We start from the raw sequence: 15,930 nt of genomic DNA, 5'->3' as shown, positions 1-15,930 counted from the left end.
GCTCCGCCCAAAAAATAGGGACAATAGCGTGCACCGAAAATAGATTTTCGAAGATATCGCAAGACAGCGACGTACGCTGATTGAGAATTAGATATAGAAGAAGGGTATCAAACTCCGATCAGAATCGTATGTCCCAAAGTCAAGTTATGTTCCCCGCCAATTTGAAAAATACAGTTTCGAGGAAAACACGTTCAAAGTTTGTGGGGATATTGCTTGTAGTTAAGTTAAACATACCTCTAGCCAGCGATCCTAGGGCCATACAGGAACCGTTCCAGGTCTAAAAGGAGGGTTTCTTCCACCTTCTTCCTGGTCATGGTGGTCCGGAGGGCCTCTTTGTCAGCGTCACTAGCTGCTTTGTTCGCTCGGTACACTTTACACCCATTTTATGCAGAAGTTCGAGCACATTTCCGTAATTATTATTAGGCCATCATTCAAATTACGTGTTGGAATATAAGCCGCGCTGTCGACAATTTTTTTTTTCAGTGAAGTGTTTTCGGAGACACCTTTTGAAAGGTCACCATGTAACTCAATAACAGAGTTTCTGACGAAATTCCGGAGAACAGTTTAAAAAAAAAGCTAGATTTTTTTCAAATTTTGTAAGAGTACTGTTCCCTTCACCTTTCATTACTACTGTCGGCTCTCCCAGACCATGGGCTATGTTGGTGATCAGTTTTTGTTAGGTTCAGAACAATATATCCGTGCCGCACTTCGTGAAGCATCTTATCTTTCACTGCTGTGAAATTTGATTGTTGAATGTGGACTGAAGTACACTGTCTAGGAGTGAATTTGACGTGTCTGGTTCTACATGAACCGCCGGTAGCAACCAGGTAAGTATTGTTTGTGTCTGCAGGACCCACATTAGCACTTGTGACATCTTTTACTGTGACAAAAATACGATTTTAGCACATTCACAATGCTGAATCACCCTGTTTATTTCAGAAAAGGGCTACAATGTATGAGAGAGAATCTCTGTGTAACTGTACATCGCTAAATGAAACGGCTAGCGAAGAATCAGGTGAAGAAGGTGTAGACTCAGATTCCATACTATGTAGTGGACACGACACAGAAGGTGAAAAAAGTGGGGATGAGAGTGATACAAATCGGAATAATAATAAACATTCCTTTGGTAAGGACACTCATGCTAAATGGATCAAATACATTCCTAATCCTAATATCAGGATAGGTCACACGATATTTTGTTACATATTCCTGGAGGGAGGGGAATTGCGAAGGATAAAAAAGACACAAATAGCAATAAGGCGGTTGTTTTCCACTGCTGAAATAGTGGATGAAGTAGTGATTTGTAGTGACCTATGCATCATGTCTGTTGATTCTAGACACTCTTATTCTCAGTCCTTCGTTCATGAGACAGACAGAGTTGAAATCGAGGCCTTTGTTGGTCTGATGTATTTTGGTGGAATATACAGCGCTGCTTAGGGTAAATTTAGAAGAAGTCTGGAACAGAGATGGTAAAGGACTAGAAATATTCTATTCTACAATGACTCTACAGAGGTTCAGGTTTCTGGTAAGTGTCTCAGATTTGTTAACAAGTCAGCTAGTTCCTACAAAGGAATATAGGATAAACTGGCTGCTGTATGAAATATCTTTGATTTGCTCACAAAAAACTGAATGGCGCATTGTTATGGCGAATATGTGACTGTAGATGAAATGCTTGTAAAATTTCGAGATGATGTAGTTTCGAATGTACACTCCTTCCAAAGCTGCCAAATATGGAATGAAAATGTGCTGAATGGCCTGCAGAGAAATGATGATTGGTGCAGGCTCTGGCAGTGGACCCTCAACGTAAATAAATGTAACATGTTGCGCATACATAGGAAAAGAAATCCACTGCTGTACAGCTACACTGTTTATGACAAACAGATGGAGACAGCGTCTGCAGTAAAAGTATTTAGGCGTAACTAACCAGAGCGACTTTAGGTGGAATGACCGTGTAAACAGATAGTGGGAAAAGCAGACACCAGACTCAGGTTCATAGGTAGAATCTTAAGGAAATGTAAGTCGTACACGAAAGAAGTGGCTTATAAGGCGCTTGACGGCCGATTCTTGAGTATTGTTCCTCTATCTGGGATCTCTATCAGGTATGACTGATAGAGGAGATAGAGAAGATCCAACGAAGATCAGCACGTTTCGTCACGGGATCGTTTAGCTGGCGTGAGAGCGTTACGGACATGCTAAACAAACTCCACTGGCACACGTTACAAGAGAGGCGTTGCGCATCACGGAGAGATTTACTACTGACATTTCGGGACAGCACTATTCAGGAGGAGTCAGACAGCGTATTATTCCCTCTCGCATACATTTCGCGTATTGACCACGAGGAGAAAATTCGAGAAATCAGAGCCAATTCGGAGGCTTGCCGACAAATCAGCTTTCCCCCGTTCTATTCGCGAGTGGAACAGGGTTGGAGGGATCACATAGTGGTACCGAAAATACTCTCCACCACACACCTTAGGTTTTTTGCGGAGTATGATGAAAATGTAGATACAGACATATTTAGTCTAGTTGGTGGAAGAAGAGGTTGCACCTCAAATTTGCAAGGTTACTGAGGAGAGCAACCAAATGAAGACTTTATTAAATGAGTAACAGTGCAGCTGACGTCGTGAAAAGGTTTTTAATAATATTTTCAGAACATCAAGAAACATGACAGTGGATAACTGGATTACGAGCTACGAAATGGTTCTCTCACTTCTGAAACACAAGCATCCAAGTAATAAAACAAACAAAAATGTACTGAAATCCAAAGCAGAACGACACAAAATTGGAGAGAATATCAATTTGGGTTTAAGAGACCCATAACAGCAAAGATTATATTATATTAGATTCAGTTTTCGTTCGTTAGACCCAAAAAATGAGATGATTCTCGTGGGTGTAGAACATGTCAGAAAATATAACATAAAAACATAAAACATGTGAATATAATACTTACTACCCTGATCATTTTTCAGGAGATTGTCGAAATAGGTGAATACGATGCAGTGAACGGTAACAGCTAATATTTACAGAATTAACAAGCGTTTACAATGAAACATTGTTACGCACTATTAATAAATTTATCATACACAAAAACCTAATCTTGACTGTTGTGACCAAGTACTGTCCAAACGGAAATCTAGCAGACATTTTTACTTAAGTTGGCTTAACCGTCTTTGTTAAGTAAGATATTCATCTATAGAGTAGAAGGAGTTGCCTATCAAAAAGTCTTTCAAACTCTGTTTAAACTGTGCTTTTCCTCAAATCAAGTTGTTATTCAAAATGTGTGATCTTGAATATTGGACCCCTTTTTGGATCAAGGTAAGTGATTATAGGTCTTCATGTAGATTGTTCTTATTCCTAGTGTTGATACTATGTATTGAGCTATTGACTGGAAACAGAGATATATTACTTGCAACAAATTTCATTAAGAATAAATATACTGAGAAGCAGTGGTTAGAATAAAAGTTCCTTGTACAGGTTTCTTCTTGAATTTACACAACTAACGAGTCTTATCACACGCTTTTGCACAATCAAAATCTTTGCACGTTTTGATCGGTTACCACAGAACATGACACAGTATGACATATTGGAATGAAAGTAAGCAACCTATGCCCATTTTTATATTTATATCTCCTACATCTGACATCATTCTAACTGCAAATACGGACTTGCTTAGCCGCTTAAGCAATTCTGCGGTACGCCCTTCCCAACTGAATTTATTATCGAATTTTCAAGGTGATACGAAAGAACATAGTAGCAAAGCAAGGTTAAATGATGGAGGAAATACGGAAATCTTGCTTCTGGCTGGCCAGACACTGATTCCTACAGACGTCCTCCTGGACAGTAGTCCAGTGTCTAAGCGTGTCACCTCGTTTCAGACGTACGGTATGACTTGTGTGTGGAACGCTGTGGTGATTGGAACAGCGAGCCAACAGCTGTTAGGCAGATACACTGCGCCACGTACGGCACGGAACAAGTCTGCATTCCGGCCACCTGGCTGCACCTGATGAGACGGGATTCCTGAGCCACACACACACACACATGGTGACTCCCACGCCAGGCTCTGCGGACAACGGCCGCGCCTCCCTCCCGCAGGCCGTCTGCCCCGCGCCGATGCGTGCCGTGCGTGAGGGCAGCGCGTGGGAAAGGGTCGTCCGCGGTACACGTGGGTCAAGCTCAGACGACGGCTTACCAGCAGACATCTCCGTGGAAGGATTGTATCCGATCCACACGTAGTGTTGAACGTAAACATCCAGAGCGCCACGGTCAGCAGTGACTACGTTGATACCTTGACCCTCGAAACTGTATCGCATTCCTAAACAGTTCCGTACCGCAAACATGGATACGCACCTACCGATGTCGTTCACAAACAGAATACGAGATTACGCGATAGCGGCCCAGCGTTGGGAGTGCATACAGAACATTCTATCAGATACACTGAAGCGTCAAAGAAGCTGGTATAGGTATGCGTATTCAAATACAGAGATATGTAAACAGACAAAATACGGCGCTGCGGTCGGCAACGCCTTTATAAGACAACACGTGTCTGGCGCAGTTGTTAGATCGCTTACTGCTGCTACAAAGTCCAGATGTATGTGCATTATGTCTTAGATTAGCACCTCTGATAGTACTCGAGTATTGCTCATCAGTGTGGGATCCGTACCAGGTCGGGTTGACGGAGGAGATAGAGAAGATCCAAAGAAAAGCGTGATAGCTTTACGGAGATGTTTAGCAAACTCAAGTGGCAGACTCTGCAAGAGAGGCGCTCTGCATCGCGGTGTAGCTTGCTGTCCAGGTTTCGAGAGGGTGCGTTTCTGGATGAGGTATCGAATATATTGCTTCCCACTACTCATACCTCCCGAGGAGATCACGAATGTAAAATTAGAGAGATTCGAGCGCGCACGGAGGCTTTCCCGCAGTCGTTCTTCCCGCGAACCATACGCGACTGGAACAGGAAAGGGAGGTAATGACAGTGCCACGTAAAGTGCCCTCCGCCACACACCGTTGGATGGCTTGCGGAGTATACATGTAGATGTAGATGTAGAATAAAATTAAAACAATGTGGAATATTGTTAAAAGGGAAATGGGGTAACTGAGAACATAAGGAAAAGTTCTTTAACAAAAAGTCAGAAATGGAAAATGTCTTCCCTAATCATTTTAATTGTTGAAGAGAAAGTAGGATCCAACTACTCTTTAGAAGATGCAAGGCTCTATACGAAAGAGGCAATACCTATGCAATTTGATAAAACTGAAATTCAACCCAACTCTCCTACTGGAATTACGAAAATAATAAATTTACTCAATACTAAAAGCTCGTATGGAATTGATAGCATTTCCAACACAGTACGATAAACTTGTATCACTCTCAGCCTCACATGTAGTACTCTCTGAAACAGGGCATTTTTCGAGATAGACTGAAAGATGCTATTGTTAAACCACTGCATAAGAAACGGGATAGGTCTGATACTAACAACTACCGCCCAATGTCACTTCTGAGAGCTTTATTCAAAATTTTTGAAAACATAATGTATTGAAGAGTAGCATCACATATTTGTAAAAATGAAGTACTAACAAAATGTCAGTATGGTTTTCAGAAAGACTTCAACAGAAAATGCTATACACGCTTTCACTGATCAAATATTAAATTTCTGAATAACCAAACATCACCCATTGGGATATTTTGTGATGTCTCGAAGCCTTTTGACTTTGTGAATCATAAAATTATGCTAGATAAGCATAAGTATTTTGGTATGAGTGGAACAGTGCACAAATGGTTTAACTTATATTTAACTTGGCGAATGTAGAAGGTTGGAATTAACTAATGACTTGCCACTCTATATCCATGAAAATGCAAGGTTAGTTTTTTTTGCTGATGATACAAGTACAGTAATCACACCCAGCAAACAGGAATCAGCTGAGGAAATTGTAAATAATGTCTTTCAGAAAATTATTAAGTGGTTCTCTGTACATTTAGTCTACTAAATTTTGAGAAACCACAGTATATACAGTTCTGCACAGTAAATGGCTTAACACCATTGATAAATATAGACTTTGAACAGAGTCTGATGATAAGGCAGAATATTCCAAATTTCTGGGTGCGTGCATTGATGAGAAGTTGAACTGGAAGAAACACATCGATGATACATTGAAACAGTTAGGTTCAGCTATATATGCTATTAAAGTTGTTGCAAATTTTGGTGATAAACATGCCACTAAATTTGTGTACTATGCCTATCTTTATTGACAGCTTTCAAAAGGCATCATATCATTCAGCGAAAAAGCAGTCAGTGCACAAAATCGTGTAATTAGAATAATAGCTGGAGCCCACCCTAGATCACCTTGCAGACATTTATTTAAGGAACTCGGTATATTTACAGTACCTTTACAATACAGATATTCACTTGCGAAATTTTTTTTATATTCACTTATGAAATTTTTTATTAACAATCCATGCCAATTCAAAATTAATAACGAAGTGTATAGCTACAACACTAGAAGAAAGGATGATCTTCCCTTTTCTGGCTTAAATCTGGCTTTGGTGCAGAAAGCGGTGAATTATGCTGCCACAAAAATCTTTGGTCATGTGTCAAATAGAATTAATGTGTGATAGTTAGCCAACCAACATCTAAAAACAAATTAAAAGAATTTCAGAATGACAACTCCTTCTATTCAATAGACGTATTTTGAGATACGAAACAGTAACTGTAAAAAAAAAATAATGTAATGTGTAAAGAAAACTTACGTTAAACTGACACGTTCCAGATCATTACGAAATGTCGCATTCGTGATCTATGGAACAAGTATTAATGTAATGTAATGTGCTGTAGGGAACTGCGTTGATAATCTGTTGCACTCCTTTGCTGGTACGAGTTACCCAGGATCTGGCCCCGCTCACTGACGCCTCGTCGCCTTGCTTAGCCGGCTGTTTACGTCATTTAGAGCGCACACACTCGGCAGCTCTCGCCGCTGTCTTTGGCGCTGTTCCCTCCAACCGCAGCCGCACTACTTAAGGTTTTCCTGTTCAAGTTATACTTGGAATAATTCTGAATTTGTGCCCGTTAGCTTGTGGCCTTCCTATTAAGCAAATTTTGATGTGCGTTGGGATCATGACGTATACCTGAATCTCTTGTATCTTATTCTTGCGTTATTGGAAAATGCGTCAAATCCTCAACTGACGTGTGTTTCTGGGTTTAAAATTATCTTACCTAGATATTTGTGTTGAACAGCGTTTCATTGTTTTAAGCATGGTTTTAGGTTTTTTAATCAGTCGAGTTTAAATTATGTTTTATTCTCACCATTTGGTTCAAATGACTCTAAGCACTATGGGACTTAACATCTGAGGTCATCAGTCTCCTAGAACTGAGAACTACTTAAACCTAACTAACCTAATGACATCACACACATCCATGCCCGAGGCAGGATTCGAACCTGCGACCTGTAGCAGCGCAGTGCCGGACTGAAGCGCCTCGAACCGGTCGGCCACAGCGGCCGGCACCATTTGGTAATTAAGGCCTTTTTGATCTGTTCTGGTATTGTTGTTTAGATTTGTCAGAAGCAGATATACTGCTGTTTTCTTAGTCAGACTGTAGGGCGGACTTAAGAATGAAGTCATTCACGTGGTACGCAGGGCGTGCAAAGTGGAGTGGCCTCAGACGTTACTACTTGTGTCAGCACCTCGAGTAGGTACGACATGTACTTTATGTTACGGGCAAGAATCTGGTGTACTAAGTACTCGGATATAAAATTACAGCCGTCCAAAAAGAAGGCCACAGGAGATGAAACAGTCTCGAGGAGCCTGAGAGATGAGAGCACGAGGTTTATAGAAGAGAGAGTACTATATCAACTAGTAGTACAATCTCTTGCAGAAGATAGAATGGTTGGGAAAAGCCAAAGAGATATGAGCACGAACAGTGAGCTCAAATACGGGCGACCGCTTGCCAAGTGCCGAAGCAAATCGGTAGATGCGGATGAACTGCCCGAAGCCTGCGTTTTCACTCGCGCAATTACTGTTGTATATTCGCAGCTGCATCTGTACCCCGGAAGCCGCGTTATAGTGCTTAGCAGAGGGTACTTCTAGTAACACTGTCATTTTCTGCCTTCCCTGTTCCATTCGCAGAACTGCGCGTGAGGTGAACGAGTGTAATGTAATGAAAACATGTAAACATCTGGTGGCAATCTCGGAGAGTGGTCACGTGAGCGACTGGCTGGTGCGAAGCCCTGAATTCTGTTTGCTGGAAGGGTCAAGGCAAACCTTGGGCTTGTGTTCAACCAACGCCCTCGTTATTGCCGTCTGCAACACGTGTGCCTGTTTTACACCGCACTATGAACCACAAGTAACACTTCGAGAAATAAGTGAAATCATTTTGCAACGAGAAAATGAATCCTCAAATAATTTGGGACAGCGCTTTGCCATGTTAAAGTCTCTCGACAGGCTAACACATTACTTATTTTTGGAGATAACGACGTACAGACTAGTAGCTAAACTCGTTCTTCGCATAGCCACCAATTAAGCTTATTATTTTAATCAATTAAAAGACCAAGCAATGAGACTCATTTAAAATTCAATGCCAATTTAAATAATTTACAGAAGATTTGAGGTTAACTTTAATCCAAGATGACTTAATAATATTTAAGGCGAGACACACACTATGTAAAAGACAGAATGAAATAAGGGTAAAGACGTAATAGTATCATATTTCACTAATTATTTAATAATTAACAAAAATTCTTAAGCACACAATTACTTACTCGTAATCACTTTACCTGTTTCAGAGCTTCAATTGTTACACTCTGCAGTACATTGACATAATTAAAAATAGGCGCGAAGTAATTGCATGGAAACCGAAAACAAAATAACATAGAACTTTACACTGAGGTGACAAAAGTCACGGGATACCTCTTAATATCGCGTCGGACTTCCTTTACCAGGCGTAGTGCAACATCTCGACGTGGCATGGACTCTACAAGTCGTTGGAAGTCCCTGCAGAAATACTGAGCCATGCTGCCTCTACAGATGTCCACAAATGCAAAAGTCTCGCCGTTGCAGGATTTTGTGCACGAACTGGCCCCTCGATTATGTCCTATAAATTTTCGATGAGATTGACGTCTGGCAATCTAGGTGGCCAACTCTTCAAATCAATCGTGAACAATTGCGGCCCAGTAAGAGCCCACAAAAAAAATTAAAAAAAAAAATGGCTCTCAGCACTATGGAACTAAACATCTGTGGTCATCAGTCCCCTAGAACTTAGAACTACTTAAACCTAACTAACCTAAGGACATCACACACACCCATGCCCGAGGCAGGATTCGAACCTGCGACCATAGCAGTCGCGCGGTTCCGGACTGAGATCCTAAAACCGCGAGAGCACCCCGGCCAAGAGCCCACAAAAATTCCATCGTTGTTGAGAACATGATGTCCATGAATGGCTGTAAATGGTCCCCAAGTAGCCGAACAAAACCATTTCCAGTCAATGATCGATTCAGTTCGACCAGAGGATCCACTCCATTTCATGTAAACACAGTCCACACTACTATGGAGCCACCGCCAACTTGTACTGCGTCTTGTTGACAATTTGGGTCCGTGGCTTCATGGGGTCTGCGTCACACTGCAACCCCATTATCAGCTCTTACCAACTGGAATCGGGGATCATCTGACAAGGCCACGGTTTTCCAGTTGTTTAGAGTCCACGATGCCGTGTTGTTAGCGAAGGCACTCACGTCGGTCGTCTGTTGCCAGCCCATTAGCCGCAGATTTCACAGCACTATCATAAAAGATGCGTTCGTCGTACGTCCCGCTTTATTTCTGCGGTGTTGCTTGTCTATTAGCACTGACAACTCTACGTAAACGCCACTGCTCTCCGTCGTTAAATAAAGGGCGTCACACACTGCGTTGTCCATGGTGATAGGTAATGGCTGAAATTTGGTATTCTTGGCTCACTCTTGACACTGTGGATCTCGAAATATTGAATTCTCTAACGATTTCCGAAATAGAACGTCCAATGCATCTACTTCCAATTACCATGGCGTGTTCAAAACTGTTAATTCCCACAGTTCGGCCATAATCACACCGGAAACTTTTCACGTGAATCACCTGAGTCACAAATGACAGCTCGGCCGCTGCACTGCGCCTTTATACCTTGTGTACTCGGTACTTCCGCCATCTGTGTATGTGCACACCGCTATCCCATTGTATTGTATTATATTGTATTGCATGGAACGACGGTGAGCCTTCGCCCCGTCGTAGCCCTCAGTGGTTCACAGCCCCACAACAGGCTACAGCAGTCCACTCACCCCACCACCGCCCCACACCGAACCCAGGGATGTTGTGCGGATAGATCCCCAGTGGACCCCTCGGCAACGTCTCACACTAGAAGCGCGTAATCCCCAATGTTTGCGTGGTAGAGTAATTACACTGTACGCTTACGTGGTGAAAGCTGAAACGTCCCCTTACAAAAATTTTTGAATTACTGTGCTGATAAACCTCTTACACTATTTGATTTTCAAACAGCTGAGCAAAACTAAACGTACTCAAACATTACTCCCTTTACTTATTCTGATCTACACTAAACTGAAACACAATATTTTTTAGCGCAACGCAGTCTAACTTATAATAATCCCTACGAAAGAATGGCCCTGACTAAATTAACCTATACCTTTCACAAATCACTTACCCCACAAAAATCTTCGTTACTCAAACTACTGCAAAACAGCGAGCGCCAATACTGCTAGCTAAATAAAAGATTCAAACTGCTTAAGGCACTAACTACTGATAGGCATAGTTAGCAAATGAAAGATTTTGATAGAGAACAGACAATGTATTTACCTTAAAAGTGTTCAAAAGTCAAAATATATATAGCAGTTCATGACATCCATTCTTACAAATGTACTGTTTCTCATAGACACACGTCCAGATCATCCGCTCTCAAAACACTGCCATCTCTCTCCGCACATCCACCACTGCTGGCGGCTCACCTCCAACTGCGCTGTTAACATCCAGCTGCCCAACACTACAATGGCAGACACCAATGAAAACTAGCCACAGACTGCACAAAGCACAGCCAGTGATTTTCATACAGAGCACTACGTGGCGGTGGCGTTACCAATATAAGAACCTAAACAGCCTACTTACAGAGTGTTTGGGCAGCAATCGCCGACGTAGTGTAACTGAGGCGGAATAAGGGGAACCAGCTCGCGTTCGCCGAGGCAGCTGGAAAACCTCCTTCAAAACCATCCACAAACTGCCTGGCACACCCGACCTCGACGCTAATCCGCCGGGCGGATTCGTGCTGGGAACCGTCACACCTTCCCGCCCGGAAAGCAGTGCGTTAGACCGCACGGCTAACCGGACAGCCTACCCCATTACTTTTGCCACCTTAGTGTACATCACCTTTGAGGAAGTGCTACCTGGTCTACAGTACAGAATTACATATCAGTTGTCGTACACCACGAATCCTGCTTAACGGAATCTATGAAGCAATTAATGAAGTGCAGTACAGTGAAATGTTTTAATACAATGAAATAGTGTTACCTTCAGTGCCAATCTTTTAATTTAACCAATACTATTCATTTCAATTTTTTTGTTGCTGAAACCGTCAATGGATTAGAAGAAACTGGCCAACAGTACTTTCTTTACCACAGTCTTAAACTCTGTCTCATTAGCTACAAGACATTTAAAATGGTAGATTATTAAGAAACATGTGCCCCCATGTATCTGATTCCATACCATACTAATATAAACCCCTATAAAAATATGAAAAGATTGTCGCTTTTTAACTATATTTTGAGAAAAGAGAATTATCGACAAATGGAAAGGGTATCGTGAACCAGTTGCCAAATAACAAAGTTTTTCCACTGGACTCTGCAGAATGTTCTAGAGGCAAAAGCAGACACTGCAAGGGCCGACTAAAATTGACCCGGACATTATTTTTTACACCCTAAGGTGGAAAACACACCTCATCTCAAAACATGATTTCGTAAGTCATTATTGAACAAAAATGTGAAGAATAAAATAGGTTCTTCATTTTTATATAACGTATTGCAGTAATAATACGTAAGTTTTACTGCAATCATAGCTCAGCTAAGGCGCTTCTTAATCGTAGTGTGCGGGTTTTCCAGTTTTGTTGTGATTTATCTGCAGCACCGAAACTTTGACACGTTCTATTTCTTGTATTTCATTGTCTAGGTAGACTACTTTAATATCTTCTGCAGTTCTTTGAATGTTACTGAATTTCATGTACAGAGTTTTATCGAGATTTAATGGTAATTCATTTCCTGGCGGCGGTAACACATCAATCTCGCCAATGAGAACAACGAAGTTAACCAAAATTAAAGAGCTGTAGGAGAGCATGTATGAACAAAGTCAACAGTCGCAGTTACGTAGGTGCTGAACACAATGATCGCAGACTTCTCCGTAAAATACAGGTTTTGTGATCTTTTGGTACGCATCGTGGCGCAGGCTTTACAACTGACACAGTTAGCTGACTAAAGTCATAGCTATTGCTTTTGTTAAAAAATGGAAAAAATTACACTGACGGAAAAAATCCTAACGCCAAAAACAACTAATGTAGAGTTTTGAAATTTCAGGATTACATTGGTCTAGGTAATATATTAGAGTGATTAAGATAGCAAGATCACACGTTAATATAAGCGCGATAAATGCCATTGGAAACGTGAAATGCTGCTACATTAATAACCAGTGAAACATCCAGAATGTTGAATGTAAGCATGCAAACATGCATGCACTGTATCGTACAGATGCCGGACCATGTTTGCGGGATGGACTCCAGTGCGTGTCGCACTTGGTTGGTCAATACAGGGATTGTTATGCTGTTTGTGGATGACGCTTGAGTTGTCATCCGATGATGTCCCATGCGTGCTCCATTGGAGGCAGATCTGGTGATCGAGCAGGCCTATGCAACATGTCGACACTCTGTAGATCATGTTGGGCTACCAAGGCAAGCAAGCGTTATCCTGTTGGAAAGTACCCCTTGAAATGTTGTTCATGAATGGCAGCACAACCGGTCGAATCACCAGACTAACAGGCAGATTTGCAGCCAGGGAGCGTGGGACAACCAAAAGTGCTCCTGCTGGCATAAGAAATCGCACCCCAGACCACAACTCCAGGTGTACTTCCAATGTATCTGTGACGCAGACAGGCTGGTTGCAGGCCCTCAAATGGCTCTGAGCACTATGGGACTTAACATCTGAGGTCATCAGTCCTCTAGAACTTAGAACTACTTAAACCTAACTAACCTAAGGACATCACACACATCCATGCCCTAGGCAGGATTCGAACCTGTGACTGTAGCAGCAACGCGGTTCCGGACTGAAGCGCCTAGAGCCGCTCGGCCACATCGGCCGGCTTCATGCCCTCAACTGGCGTCTTTCTAGCAACCATATGGCCATCACTGTCACTGAGGCAGAACCAGTTTTCATCAGGAAACACAACTGACCTCCACCCTGCCCTCCAAAGAGCCCTCGCCTGACACCACTGAAGTCACAAAAGGCGATGGTTTGAGGTCAGTGAAACGCACACTACGGGGCATCTGGTTCGAAGCTCTCCTTGAAGTAACCGATTTGTAATAGTTTGTTGTGTACTATGACTGCTGCTCAGGTCGCTGCTTCAGATGCAGTACAATGCGCCAGAGCCATACGCCGAATACGATGGTCTTCCCTCTCGGTAGTGCCACGTGGCCGTTCGGAACACTGTCTTCTCACGACCGTACGTGCCAGCAATCATGTTCAGTGGCTACATTCCTGCCAAGTCTTCGTGCAGTATTGGAGGAGGAACATCCAGCTTCCTGAAGCTCTATTACACGGCCTCGTTCAGATTCAATGAGCTCTTGGTAAAAAGAGTTCATCGTCATCTTAAACGCATTCTCGACTAAAATCAGCTACTTCCAATTTCGACGCTAACTAATGCTCACAGCCGTTACAGCGCGACTAACGCTCACGACCGTTACTGCGCTTATTTCAAGCAAATTTAATACGTGATTACATCCACATAGTGGTACCACTAACGCCACTCTTATGCGACTGGAGCGAAATTTGAATAGAAATCTTTCAACTGTGGAAACACGCCTACCATCTTCCGTTTATCTCGTACAACTCCGTATTGGTGTTGGGAACACTTTTTCTATCATTCCCCGTGAGTCTCGTGGTCGTGCGGTAGCGTTCTCGCTTCCCACGCCCGGGTTCCCAGCTTCGATTCCCGGCGGGGTCAGGGATTTTCTCTGCCTCGTGATGGCTGGGTGTTGTGTGATGTCCTTAGTTAGGTTTAAGTAGTTCTAAGTTCTAGGGGACTGATGACCACAGATTTTAAGTCCCATAGTGCTCAGAGCCAGCCATTCCCCGTGAGAGTGGAAAACAATCAGTTATTGAAATAAACCTTATTTCTTTAAAAATGCTTCATTCTGCAGGGCGAAAGTAAGGAAATGAAAGAATTTTCATTCGTACAGTTTGGATTTGAGAGTTATTCACTCTAAAACAAATAACAAAAAAATGGTTCAAATGGCTCTGAGCACTATGGGACTTAGCATCTTAAGTCATCAGTCCCCTATAACTTAGAACTACTTAAACCTAACTAACCTTAGGACATCACAAACATCCATGCCCGAGGCAGGATTCGAACTTGCGACCGTAGCAGTCCCGCGGTTCCGGACTGCAGCGCCTAGAACCGCACGGCCACCGAGGCCGGCAACAAATAACAGAAAGTCTCGTTGCGATTGTAGGAGAACGTATTTAAATGCGCCCAATGCCTGTCTCGAGACTTTGTTTAGGCTTAGGTTCGTTTCTGCAGTTCCTTACAGTTCGCGGCGGAGGGTAGTTGTGTTACGGTATCGCGACCATTCGCTCCGTTTCCTATCCCAGTCGTCAATATATCCGGTTTTCTTGTTATGATCCTTACATAAAGTGTACGTGGGTGGAACTGTTCTTGCACTTACGAAGTGAAACTGTCATCAAATGGACCGCTCTTCTTCCGATCTTCCCTTTCTCCTCTATTAACTCTGCCTCGTAACGGCCTGAGTCTGACATGCAATGATCAAGACTCAGACGAACGAGTATTTTTTTTAATGCGAACATTTTAAGTTAGGCGTTACTGTGACTGTTATTGAAATCAAATGAAACAACAAGTTTACTGTCACCAATCACCATTATTTATCTGCACGACGCGTTTCAAAGGTTTAAATCTTCATTATCAGGCGGCTTTATAGTTTTTAGTATGACATATGAGGGTGTTGTGTTACGATTTCTGGAGGAACTTATGGCACTGTCTCCAGTGTTCACAGGTTCCATTCACTGTCGTAATACATCACATGTGTACTGCCATATTTTTTAAACAAAGATGGTGTCTGGCGTCGTTTACAAAATATGAGAGTATAAATGTGATGTGTTATTACAATGAAAGGAATCTGTGACCACTGCTGACATAGCCACAAGTTGCTTCAAAAAGCGTAACACAACACACACATACATCATACTAACAAACGTAAATCCACCTGATGATGGAGGTTTAAACGTTTGAATCGCTTCGTGGAAATAAATAAACAGTGGCTGGTAACAATAAACTTGTTGAGTATTTTTCCTTTTTTCACTGATGTCGCTGATAAACTACGTTTCCTTGTGATTCTTCCAATGAAAACGCATCAGGACGCTGTAGCCATGTGTGGGGTCTCGTTTGCTATTCTTTCTCTATAATTTCTCTGCAAGTACAACAATAACTCTCGGCACATCTCATTTTATGTGTCTGCCCCACTTCACGTGCCATCGTATAACATTTTCAGAAATTACTGCAACCAGTCGCCTTTTATGTAGATGTATTTTATTTAACCATGACCGGTTTCGAGCTGCCTAGCAACTCATCATCAGATGGTATATACATTTAGTGCTTTTTTGTACCCATTGTGTGGGTGGTTGAGTATCTGTGGAGATAAATCT

Source organism: Schistocerca gregaria, chromosome 2 (assembly GCF_023897955.1).
Source record: "Schistocerca gregaria isolate iqSchGreg1 chromosome 2, iqSchGreg1.2, whole genome shotgun sequence".
Taxonomy (NCBI): Eukaryota; Metazoa; Arthropoda; class Insecta; order Orthoptera; family Acrididae; genus Schistocerca; species Schistocerca gregaria.
Note: the sequence above shows the minus strand (reverse complement) of the source record.